At 47.9% G+C, this 12,185-nt stretch overlaps 1 long non-coding RNA gene across 1 annotated transcript; it reads left to right on the top strand.

The window, feature by feature from the left end:
* Window positions 1-693: 693 nt before the first annotated feature.
* LOC133355949 (uncharacterized) lies at window positions 694-11,439 on the top strand. The gene is made up of 2 exons (XR_009756803.1): window positions 694-8,426; window positions 8,474-11,439. It is a non-coding gene; the product is annotated as an uncharacterized LOC133355949 (long non-coding RNA).
* The last annotated feature ends 746 nt before the right edge of the window (window positions 11,440-12,185 follow it).

Consider the following 12,185-nt stretch of genomic DNA (forward strand, 5'->3'; position numbering starts at 1 on the left):
CGGCTCAAGCCCGCCTCGGCCGATCAACCCCCCCACCCACCCCTACCCCCCCAACTCCCCTACCCCCCCAAACGCCCCCGTTCCCCACTCACCCCCGTTGCGCGCTGGCTGCTCGCTGCGAGCGTAGCGCCGGAATCAGAGCGATGAAATCGGACACGCGGCGACATCACCGATCAGAGATTCCCCCCCCCTCCCCCGCCCCCCCCCCCTCGTATATGGAAGAAAGTCGGCGGGGAGGGGGGCAGAACGGGGGTGGGGGGGTGGTGGAGAGGAGGAGGGGGGGGGGGGGAGTCTTTACACACACACGGTCACTGTGAAACGTGGATCAAAGTTTTTTTCACCGCAATCGATTCGGCTCGGTCCATGCGGCAACCCGGCTCAAAGTTGACCGGGGCAGCCGTCTTGACAAAGGTCGATCCGCTGCGACCCATTGCCAATCGACGCATATGGGCAATCGATATTTGTGACCGAGCAGTCGTGTGACAACCCCCCTGTATTTGATTGGCGAATGTCGGCAAGATCGGCGATACCGACGCAGTCCACCTCCTGTTAGCCGCTGGGCGCGTGCCGGGTGTCGGTGCTTCCTGGGGGCGATGGGTTTTGCGTGCGCTTGGCGATGGGGTGGTGGGTGTTAGTGGGGGGTGTGAGTGGGTGAGTGGGGGGGTTAGTGGGGGTAGTGGGGGGTAGTGGGGGGAGGTCGCGTCCTTGCCGATGGGGTCGTCGTTGCGGTCCCGGGCGTTGAGGATTTTTTTCGAGGGCTCGTGCGGCCGTGGGGTGGTTGGGGGTTTGGGGGGTGAGGAGTTGAATCTACCACCGATGATATTGCTCGCGGGGTGACAAGTTGGTGGGATGGCGCTTGATGTGTTTGGATGAAACGAGTCGTGGGGTCCGCGTGAAGTGATTGTGTGGTGGTGGCTGTGGTGGGCTTTGGGGTGGGGTGGGGGGGGTTAAGCCACGGTAACTTGGGGGTCATTGCGAGCCCTGATGCCTAAAACGTCGTATGAAGGTGAATGGGTTTGGGGCCAAGCCCACGGATCTATACTTTCGGGGGAAAGATGTGTTCCAAACAACGTGGACGCTTGCGATCAGCTTACCGCAAGGAGATACTACTGGCAATCCCATGATGAATACTTTGAGGGCGCAGTCAAGGTTATTGTGAACAAGTGCTAACGGCTGTGACTTCTTTGTCCGCGCGATTACTTTCATTTTTACATCTTCGATAAATGTCGTGGAAAAACTATTGAAAGGGGAAACGTATCACGCCAGCAGCCCGGGGTTCGTGCAAGGGACAGCAGCTGTAGCAGCAGCAGCAGCCGATAAGTGCCGATCACGACACAGAGACTTGGAATACCCGCGACCTCGTCAGTTTTCAGTAGCCTCAACAGGGTTGAGCCCAAACAGTGCACGCACAGGTTATCCCAGGGCCCTGGGGCTCTGCGCTGGTCTGTAGGTGGCAATGCAGCAACATCCATTGGCGTGTATTTGGTCTGCACTTGTAAGCTTGCCATGGCTATCGCTCACCACATTCGCCAACCACGCGCTGGCCAGCGTGGCGAAATGCGGTCAAATAACCACCGTGGCACAACGCGGTGTGGGAGGGGGCTCAAGAGGGCCGTTACATATGTACCTGTCTACGTAGCCTGCAGTTGTAGTGCTGCGATAACTAAAGTCAGATTAGCCTGAGATGAATACAACATAATAATTAATTATAATCAGACAAGCGATCCAGAAATCCGACGAGATTACGTTTACTTCACTTAATGCCTAAGGTGACACCGAAGGATTTGCGTGCTCTGGCAGCCCATCCACAGCCAGACTGTGAACGGACTGTGGACGGACTGTGGGGGGTAGGGGGGAGTGCCACGGTGGCGAGATGTTAACTACCTCGCCTGGTATACAGGAGGTCGTGGGTTCGATCCCGACCCTGACGCCCGTATATTTGGAGTTTGCATGTTCTCCCCGTGGTCGCGTGGATTTTTCTCCGGGTCCTACCAATTTCCCCCTCCACATTTAGAATCAACATCACCACGCATTCATGGTTTTTTGGCTGCTGCTATAGAATTCCACGTGATAAGCCACTTTGTTGAGTGATCATTTGTGGCCAGGTCGCTTTTGAAACAGATCTATATAGCTCAGTGGGCCTGACCTGGTAAAATTTAAATAGTTTAGTTTAGGATATTTTTTGTTTGTTTTTAAACTCCACCCTGGCCTGTCCCCGGCGAGTCTTGAGTATCTCTGCGAGTGCGAGCCACCATCTCCGCGCAGTCCTCTCCGATCTCTTGTGTCCACCTTCCCCTCGTCCAATCGATTTTACCAAACGAGGAGATGTCGAGGAACCTCTCATTGCTCTGTCCGGACCACATCGCGCAGAGGAGACATCTCTGCTGTACGATGTCTACATCATCTCTATCTATTCCCAATTTCTTGTTGATGTCGATGCTCTCTCGACTCTTCTCGAAATTCAGAATATCTCCCGTAACACGGACATTTCAGAGACTCAACTTTTCTCCCTCATCTCTTCCTTCGATCTAGATTGACAACTCATTTCTTTAGAACTGCCTTTTGTCTTCAGTTTGTTGTCCTTCACCCGCGCATCTGATGAGCACGGTTGTTTACGTACAGTGCGAAAGAAGTTCAACATAATACATTAAATCCTGCACTGCCCACGTGTCTGCATTGTGCAATGAAGTGGACGGCACAACGAGGTTCTAGGTCTCGGCCTCCCCATCCACCTCCTCCACCGTGACAATTGCAGCCTCCTGCAATTGTCAGCTTGACGTAGGCGATCGACCGAGGGAAAACACGTGCATGAGTTTTTTCTGACGCCTCCTCTTTCAAACCCATTCACCTCCACGATGGTCGCATTCCCTCTGAATATTCCACTTCTGTTTCCTCAGCAACGTCCGCCTGCCTCTGGACGGTGTTGGGGTCACATTTTACAGGAGCCTCTTCATTCGCCACGTTCGGTACTTTTCCCACGTTCCCCATTCACAGACTGTCAGACGATTAGTGAAACTTGTTGTCCGTCCCCCACGCCTCGGATTAGCACGGTTGGGTACGTATGGTTTGAAAGAAGTTTCAACGTACATACTGTACTTGCAATTGACTTTGACATTGCGCAAGCCGCTTAGACACGTTTGCTTTACATGTCTTTGCAATATCTTCCAGAATGTCAAGTAATTAGTAATCAGTCTACTTTCCAAAAGTATCCCTTCCCAACAAAAAGTCACCGCAATTCACAAACAAACCGATTGCCATTTGTGGCAATACATCATTGATTGGCGGTGAGTTAAGTTTGGCAAATAAGGTTTGCTATGTTTTCAAATGTCTATTATACAATTCACAATTCGTTTCCTGTTGGGGTAGATCGTGCCTGTTATATAATATGTACATTCTTTTCACAGATCGGCTTGACAAAGAAAATGTTACACGTTTCGCTTAGCCACCAGCTTCAAGGGTTTTACTTTAAAGAGCTTACTTTATTCCAAGTGCAGCAGCATTTTTGTAAGAAAAACCCATTCCAGAATTCATTGCTCACATCACCAGCTCATGTGCAAAGTTGCTTTTTCCCATTTGAATTTTAACCCAGTTGGACAGAACAAAAGCCTGCAATGGACGATTAAAACACACACACACAAACCCATTTTTATCCACTTAAGCCGACTAATTAACAAATAAACGACAAATCTTAATTCACCCTAGAAAGCCTTACTGAGTCCCAAGAGGTTTGTGGGGTTTTTTTCTTCTTCTTTTCAGCAGGGCCTTTTGCATTGGCGATGCTTGGCCAATTCCATTTTAATGAGGGTACTACTACCGCAGTGCTTTTCACTTGTGGTAACGACTCGCTGCACAAATCCTCCACACACCATAAAGCCAACGTATTGTTACTACTACTACCACTGCCACTACGTATAGACCGTCGGCATGCTGGACTTGCCAATCCAGATGTCGACCGTTCGATCACCCAGTTGCGGGTCTTTCCGCTAACAGCAGAGTCAGCAAGTGCTTGAAGGGTCCTCCACCTTTACCTTTTCATGCAGGTGCCATACAAGTGCCCTCGACGGTGCCATGCGTTTACGGTGCACCAGGCTACCGGACGAGTCGTGCACTGTGTACCACACTGCTGTGTTGGTTTATGTAACAATGGTTAACAGTGGCGAAGCAAAAAAAAACACTTTAAAAAAACCATACTGATCGCTCGAAAGAGACAAGTAATTGGGCAGGCTTATAGCATGCGTTATTCCGCGTGAACAAGCGCTAAAATTTCCCAATTACCTTGTTAATTTGATTACATTCAATTCGAGGGACCAATATGTCAAAATTGTTGTTACGTTTACACGTTCATTGTGGAAACTTAAACGGCCAAATTGACTTTTTTATTCAAAGTTGTTTTTTTTATGTGCCAATTACTCAGTTGTGGAGTAATTGGGTGAGCAAAATGGCGAGTGGTGTAATGGAAAACTAACTGCACGTTAGGAAAGACTGCTTTGCCACTTACACAACAATCGCGCATTGTTGTTGTGCAACAATTGTCTATGCACTGCTGTTTGAGCGCCGCGTTGGCGAGATGTTAACTACCTCGCCTGGTATGTAGGAGGCCGTGGTTTCGATCCAGACCCTGACGCCTGCTGTATATTTGGAGTTTGCATGTCTCTCTCCCCGTGGTCGCGTGGATTTTTCTCCAGGTTCTTCAGTTTTTCCCTCCACATTTAGAAACATGCGCTTAGAGCATTTGGCTGCTACAAATTTCCACACGATAGGCCACTTCGTTGAGCTATCATTTGCGGCCAGATTGCTTCTGAAAAAGAGCCATGTAGCTCAGTGGGCCTTATCTGGGTAACATTTTAAAAAGTAAAAGCAAAGACAAAGTGAGTTGAAACGACGGTCTCTAAGAGTGTCCACACCGACTGGTACAGTGGTCGGGGAAACTTGGCTCACCATTGGCAGGTTGGTAGATCGCAGGTCACCTCCGCCCATCGTCACCGCAGCTTCAATACGATCAGCGTCACTCTGAATGACTTCGATAGTTGGTTGTCCCAACGGGTGTGGAATTTTTACCAGTGGCTCACGGCTCCCAACTGGGACCAGCCCTCCTCCTCCCCATCTCCTTCCCATGCTCCTCCTCGTGTACTTACGCAGGCAGACACTTTGACACTGACTCATCAAACTTGCATCACCTATTGGGCCCTCGGGGTGCTATCGGAGTAAATATTATGATGTGACTAAACACGCTTTTGGAACTCCGGTTAAGGCACGGCTCATGAAGTTGACACTGCAGAACTACTTCGGAGTCACTCCAGTAGGACTCTCTCATCTAACGCTAAACAGCACTCTCTCTCTCTCTTCCATGCTGTGTAATGAGAGGCATCTCGATACAATAATAATATTGAGCCCCTGCAGCTGAACTGGTCTACGATAATTGAATTGAAACAGAAAACATATTGTAATAGATCAAATTGCCCTTTAGTTATCCAGCCATGAATGCCTCACCGAGTGTCAAGGCCCGTTTTTTGGGAGGTTGCTATCTCGGCATGTTTGACCAGTGTCATTAATGAGAGTTTGGTGTCATGCGGAGGAAACCGGAGAACCCGCAGAAAATCCACCGCGTTTCTTGAGCGAGTGTGAGAATCGGCACTTGCAATTTGCTGGCTATGTCTCGCCGCCCCCACACCCAGGGCACCTGGCAAGCCCTCGTGGCCACCAGTCCACGGACCAACGAGGCTCCAACCTGCTTAACTGATGAGACCTGTCCAAGCCGCAGCGTCCTGTATCGACGACGCATCACCACACGGGCAGCAGAACTAGCGACGCAAATACATCACCATTCTAATCACCCCACCGACATGTCCCAACCTTGCCAACTTGCTGTATCTTAGCCACCTGATTACACACACACAATCATGAAGATAAAAGATCACAATGTATTCTCACAGTCTGTAAAAAGCCAACTGGGCTATAAAACGCCAATCAACACCGGCACAGTCCAGATAGCCGGTCGCGTGGCACCGCATCATGCCTGGCCGCCATCGTGATCACTCGCCATGCTCTTTTTTATTTATTTGAGGCCGAGTCAACCTATGGGAGATCCAAGCCAGGCTCACATTCCTCCCGCAGCTCAAGTTTGTAGATCACAGCCAGAGGTCAGAGGCGGCCAAAATCACGGAGCAATGTTGGAACCACGACGCCACTACTCCCCTCCTCCCCCTGCCCTGTGCACACGCTACGCACACGCTACATTTCCAAATTACCTGCAGAAATGTAACACGTACTGCATATCACAATAACTCGACAATGCACACATTTGCCACTTTGTAGGGAACGCAGACAGTACAATCACTTCACACAGCCCTGCTTACGTCCCCCACCACCAGAAATCATGACATATAGTGGTTTCCAGGGCTACCTGAAAACCCTTGAGGCACTGAACGATTCTGTAAAGCCTCAGCGGTGTCTCTTCGTTTTAAGCAGCGGTCAGCATTATTTATTCCTCTGCCCCCCCTCTCCCCCCCGTTTTGTTTGCTTGTTGGCGATTTTCACGGCGTCAAACCACGCGTTCAAAAGCAGCCCATTAGCCGTAATGAGCAAAGAAATAAGAAAGAAAAAAACAAATCCAAACTCCTCCGGAGAAAAGCGAAAAGGGTAATGCGTTGCAAAATAGTTGCGTAGTCTCCATGGTGCTCGGGACTGGCTTAAATGAAGGGGCACGTCGACCTGCCCATACACCAAATCTACCTGGACACGCACCGACCACAACTGCTTTTTGTGTCTTAGTTTAATTGTCCTTAAACCGCACCTTCGATTAGTGCAGTTGGCTACGTACGGTGCGAAGGAAGTTCAACATACGTACGTATCTGCCTACCTACATGCCTGTATGCCTGACTGCTTTCGTAAATACCAACCGGGGATAGGTTTTGGACGGAACAATTTAACATTTTCAGATTGTCCAACTAAACTTAGGGTCTTTTGTTCAGGCTTTCATGAACTGATTATTGAAACCGTCTTCTTGCGAGCACAAGTGACGTCACCCCGTGATACGTGACGACACTTTTGGTGAGGAAAAGCACAGGCACGACGCAATGTAAGTGGGTTTCAGTTCTTGTGATTGCCTACTTGATGGATCAATCCGAAACGAATCATCCCAAATGTTGTATCTCGATCAATTTTCCGATTCTTTTAGGATTGATCTGAAAATTGAGAACGCATTTCAACTACCTACCTTCGATATTCGGAAGACGCTGGGAGCTATGCACTTTTAAATCTATATTGAAAACTAATTTCTTTAGATCTGCTTTTTTTTGTTAAGTTTGTTATGCGTCCCCCGCACCTCCGATGACAGTGGTTGGCTACGTACGGTGCGAAAGAAGTTCAACGTACGTACCTACCTACCTGCCTGTTTGTCTAGCTGGTTGCACAACTGCCCACCAATTTCCCAGTTTATTTTTGTTTTGCTCACCCACCTACTCGAAGTATGATTCTGCGTCCGAGAAGAACACTTCATTCTTAAGCCACAGCAAAGGCATCAAATTGCGTATGCAAGAATGGACGTTCCTCAGTTCGTGTGACCCCTTGCAGTCACTAGAGGCTGCTAAATTCACAAAAAAAGGAAAATATAGAATATTTTTTTCAATTATTAAATCGCGATGAGTCACCAAAAACGCCAGGCAGGTGAATCATTGCTCCCCTCTTTTTACCTATCTGCCGCTTCCAAAATCGACCTACATGCATACATGCGTATCTTTACTGCTCACCAACCTATCCGCCTACCGTGTCTTCTTTCCACTCACATGCCTTGCCTCCTAGTCCATGAGCCCAGACAATAAATATCGCTCGTTGCTACCACCTGAAGTGGCACCATTTTAGATGTCCCAATCTCATTATGTGGCCGAAAACAGTGATGTGTGTGATGACCCATTTCGAATGAGTGGGTTATCAAACATTTAACTTGTACTAACTGTATTCATACATTGGAACTATTCAATATTTGCCACCTCAGGTGTCACCAATTTATACTCTGGCCCATAGACTCTGAGCAACACCGCTATCAACACCCTTATCGAAGCAACATACCTTTCTACCGCACCTATATTATTGTGTCACCTACCTTTCCCGTGTGGCCACATAGCATCCTACCAATCAAACCCCCTTACAATTCTCTATAGCTACCTCTAGATTATGGTCACCTGCATGCATGCCTACCTATCTAACCAGCACTCAGACTGACTTATAGACCTACCTCTTTTCTGCCCTCCCACCTAGCTATCTACCCGCCTCTCATTGCTGCTCGTCAACATATCTATTGACAGGGGAGTAAAGTGAGATGAGAGGAGAGAAGTAGGAGAGAGAGCGTTGAGGGAGTAGAGTTAGGTGAGAGGGGCGACGTAGGAGAGTGTGTGTGGAGGGGAGTAGAGTGAGATGAGAGGGGAGAGGTAGGAGAGAGAACATTCGGGGAATAGATTGAGATGAGAGGGGAGAGGTAGGAGAGAGTGTTGACAGAGTAGAGTGAGATGGGAGGGGAAAGATGAGCAGGGGCGAGTCCGTGGAGGATCTTGAAGCCGGTGAGTGCGATGTTCGAAATTGATCTGGGATTGGATCGTGAGCTGAAGGAGGGGTTGGAGTATTGTGGTGATGCGGTCTTGTTTGCCGATGTGCAGGTTAGAAATTGGGTGGCGGCGTTTGACTGAGGTTATTGGAGTGGAGACATCTCAGTCCAGTCACACTCGCACTGCCGGTTAATCAAAGGGCATGGGAATCTCATGACAGCGAGTGTACTGAATGTGCAAGATTCAATTCACAAATGTTCAACTTTGATTTTTTTCATATTTACCTAGGATATCACCAGCACCATCATTACAATGCAAAATGTGTATCAAACTACTGCATCATGAATGCCATTATTATTATAGCTGTAATATGAAATGTTGCATTTATTTTTCCCCTCAAATTATGAATTGTATTCATGACACTCAAATATAAAGTTGGGCCTCAACATCTCAGTCTCTGAAAATATGAAATCTGAAAATAACCCCAAATATCTACCCGTCATCATCGTCGTCTTCAATGGATAATGCGAACAGGTGACAATGTGCTGCCCCCACAACACATCTTCAAATATAGTTCGAAGTCGACCTGGATACCCACAATGCAAAGGGGATAGCAATGGATAGAGCTCGAGAACGGATATTACATCATAGCAGGAGCAGGCACGGCTCCGACTCCTCTCGGATGGGGGTGTGGCAGTAGCGCTGTTGGGGTGCCGCGGTGGCGAGATGTTAACTCCCTCGCCTAGTATACATGAGGTCTCGGGTTTGATCCAGACCGCGATGTCTGTATATTTGGAGTTTGCATGTTCTCCCAGTGTCCGCGTGGATTCTTCTCCGGTTTTTCCCTCCACATTTATCAAACATGCTTCTCGCCTATTTGGCTGCTTTAAGTTTCCACACGATAAGCCACTTTGTTGAGCTATCATTCGTGGCCAGGTTGCTTCTGAAAAAGAGCTACATAGCTCAGTGGGCCTTACCTGGTAAAATAAAAAAGTAGTGTATAGTTTTAGTCGTGTGTGTGGGGGGGGGGGGGGTCACCATAACAATGGTTCGCCGCTAAGGAGAGTGAACTTGGTTTGAGGGACCAAAGGGACATGAGGTCGTGCAGGGCCTAACCCCAGCAGCCCCCTGGTGCCAGTCCAGGATGGGAAGATTCTTGGGAAGAGTTAGATTAAATGAGGCTGCAAAGAGAGATTCAAAGGAGGGCGTCTCAGAGCAGAGCTGCCCCTCGCTTTCCTGTGTCATTTGAAGAGCAACCGACGGCAAACGTTTTCACTGCACGTTGGGTTCGTTCGTCTCTTCATTTAGTCGATGGCACCCGCAGCTGCTTGGTGCGTAGCGTCCACACCTCTCTGCGTAAGTGCGGTCAATGTGCAGCGCCGGGTTACGTGACGAGCAGGTTGCGCTTCACGTTCACGAGAGCTGTTCGAGGCAACGACGGAGGAGAAGAGATGTCCCGTTGTACTGGTGAAGGTCAAACAAACGCAGCGTGGATGAGATGGTGATCGAGAGCTCGAAATCGGATGTGGAATTAGGGGGAATACAGCGCCTGAAAGCAACGGCAGTGACAGCGGTGATAGCAAGAGAGACAAAGGCGGTATCAGATCGACAGTGAGTGGCTGTATTAACAGACGGCGATAGTAGCAGTGGCAAAAGGACGAGGTGACAGATCAGCAGCAAGAGTGAATGTCTGTAGAGTGTATGCAGATGCGTGTGTGCGTGTGTGTACAAATGAATTACGTGGATAGCTTCACGCTGGATTTTTTTTTGCTAATTTCTGGATTTCGAGGGAACTCTAAGTGAGTGATGATGATGATGAGGAAGACAATGATGAGAATGATGATGATCGATCACGTTGGGCGGTGACATTCTTCACACGACAGTAGATAGAGAATGACCGGTGATCACGAGGGTGACCGGGAAGAGTGCAGTGTTTTTTTTCATTTAGCCTTTGTAAATGCGCTCACAACCATGTGTTCTGGATGGTTTGCTCGTTTGGAACAACTGATGCATTTGGAAGAGTGTCAAATTTAGCTTTTGTGATTGTTGATGTTAACAACCCCCCCACCCCACCAATCTAAGACTACTCTATTAACATCATCGTTGGTCATGAATACAATCATCGCCGTGTGAAATCTATGAATCTATATAATCCATCCGGCCTTTGATAACACAATGGTTGCGTGACCACAACGGCAATATATATATAAAGACCATATTCTTGGTTCTTTTCGGTAAAGTCACGTGAATAGAAAACCATCTTAAAAGCAGCACATCTGTACAAAACAATATCCTATTCTCTGTTGTGTTCAGTACATGTGCACTATAGTGTGTATGTAGTGACATGTGTGTACGTGTGCGCATGTGTGTCCGTGAGTCCCGAAATGTACGTTCAGTATTGGCCTCTTTCACCACATTGTGTTTAATTCATTCACAGCTTGAAGTTCAAGTTTCGACCCAGTAGCCATGCCGACGTTGGGTCAACGTTAGTACGCGGTTGCAACCGTTCGACCAACGTTCTATGTTTACTGGGAAGTTGATTTTGTTCAACCGGGTGAGAAAATCAAGAGGCCGTTTGCGAGAGTAACCTGGGCCATGAATGTGCCAGTGGTGGCGGGAGGCGCTCAATGCTTTGTATAATCTCAATTGAGTAGTTTGAGGGGTTAATTTTTTTTTAATGTGGCAAAAATAGACCACTCATGCGAATGCCATCGGTGGATCTTCAACGTCCGCTGTGCAGCAGATGAAACGAAATATCATTTTTATTCGAGTCATTTTAGTTCATCTAAGTTGTCTAATGCATGTATTAATTATTATCATGGCGGCCATTGTATTGGAGCTGTGCACATTCTGCAACAATCGGTGGGCCCTGTCACAGCGCGGCGACACACGGAGAACAGCAAACAAGTATAACCCGTAAAAACAAAGTTCTTCACTATAAATCCTTTATATGCGTGGCGGCTAGAGTCCTCTCGTCCTCTGGCTTGAGATGGCTGCCACCTACGGGTCAGATGATTGCATTGCACCATTAAGCAATTGGTAATTAAATATAATATTTTTGTCCTAAAAAGTGTAAAATTTTGGAAAAAGAATTTCACGACCATTAATTGTCACGCACAACGAGTCTGTATGGAAAATGTCAGCTCGATTGGATCACGGGAAGTGGGTTAAAAAACGACCGAAAGATTTGCACGGTCGTAAGCAAGCAAGCGAACTTAATATAAAGGATTTAACAAGAATAGTCGGCATCTGACGAGAGGCGATTGTGGCTCGAGATATCGGCTCAAGGTTGCAAGTTCAAATCCCGGTTTGGTTTTCGACTCAGCCCATCATCATCATCGCTTTGTTTTTGATAAAGTGAGTACTGTAACCACTTTTGTGGGAAGTCCGCAAGGTGTTGCCTTTGTGAATATCGACTGTTCTCCGTCTTGGCAATGTGGAATTTAATGTACACTACTTTGAAACGGCCGTCAACAGATGCGCACCGTCCCTATGCTTGTTGCGTATCGAGATACAATCACATTTCGTCGCATCGTGTCAGTCGACAAGTGAGTTGGGTTAACCATACGTCGTTTGACTTGAACTCAAATGCATCCCCTGGTTTTGTGCATTCGTGCAGGTCGGGAAGCGTTAAGTTTAAAACGT

The sequence above is a fragment of the Lethenteron reissneri genome, chromosome 7 (assembly GCF_015708825.2).
Source record: "Lethenteron reissneri isolate LAM-NWPU_2019-01 chromosome 7, ASM1570882v1, whole genome shotgun sequence".
NCBI lineage: Eukaryota > Metazoa > Chordata > Hyperoartia > Petromyzontiformes > Petromyzontidae > Lethenteron > Lethenteron reissneri.